Source organism: Priapulus caudatus, unplaced genomic scaffold (genome assembly GCF_000485595.1).
Source record: "Priapulus caudatus unplaced genomic scaffold, Priapulus_caudatus-5.0.1 Scaffold44, whole genome shotgun sequence".
Taxonomy (NCBI): Eukaryota; Metazoa; Priapulida; class Priapulimorpha; order Priapulimorphida; family Priapulidae; genus Priapulus; species Priapulus caudatus.
The window spans coordinates 432361-433328 of NW_014577105.1; positions in this window are offsets into that span (position 1 = coordinate 432361).

The window sequence follows — 968 nt, forward strand, 5'->3', positions numbered from 1 at the left end:
AGATAGATAGATAGATAGATAGATAGATAGATAGATAGATAGATAGATAAATAAATAGATAGATAGATCGATAGATAGAAAGAGAGAGAGGGAGAGAGAGAGAGAGAGAGAGAGAGAGAGAGAGAGAGAGAGAGAGAGAGAAAGAGGCAGCGCTCACCCGCACGCTAGAAAGAAGTCGGACAGGAAGCTTGAGCGATGTAGTTGGGAGTGTGAATTTAAGAGGGTAGGGCAAGCGCTTGTTGAGAATGACTACAGAGTATACGGGGGTGGAAGCTCCATCTCACACCTAGTCGCCTCTGCTTTTAAGCTTGCAATTGTTGTTTCTCTCTATCAGACACTATTCGGTCTAACGGGGGTTTCTTCCTTACAATGATCCTTATGCCCAATACAATATTCTTTCCGTCCTGCCAAGCACTGTTACATCTACCACTGAACTGCTCCCCTCTAATAGAGAAATAAATCCGTCTGGGTGGATGTCAGTATAGTATAAGACATAGGGTCGAGGGCTCGGTGTTTGTCTAGTGCTATATAGGAATGTTTGCCCGCTTCAAGTAAATGTTTTCTAACGTAGGCCTAGGTGGATTTACAACACAAATATAATGCAGTTAGCTTCGGAAAAGGCAATGGCTCTATATGGGTCCTCCACACCCTCTGTATTAATTCCGATCTAGGGTGTACAAGTGTGTTTTTATATTTGTATATACATCAGGAGTGTATAATAGGGATCCCTATTATACACTCCTGATATACATAGTTTCCTTAATATTAAACTATGTATATATAAATATATAAACACATTTGCACACCCTATCGGCATTAAAACAGAGAGTGGAGTACGCATATAAAGCCATGGTCTTTTCCGAAGCTAACTGCGTATATTTGTGTTGAAAATCCACGTACTTTAGAAAACAATTACTTGAACAGTTTAAAAAACAGGATAAACAAACATACCAACAACACAATAAATA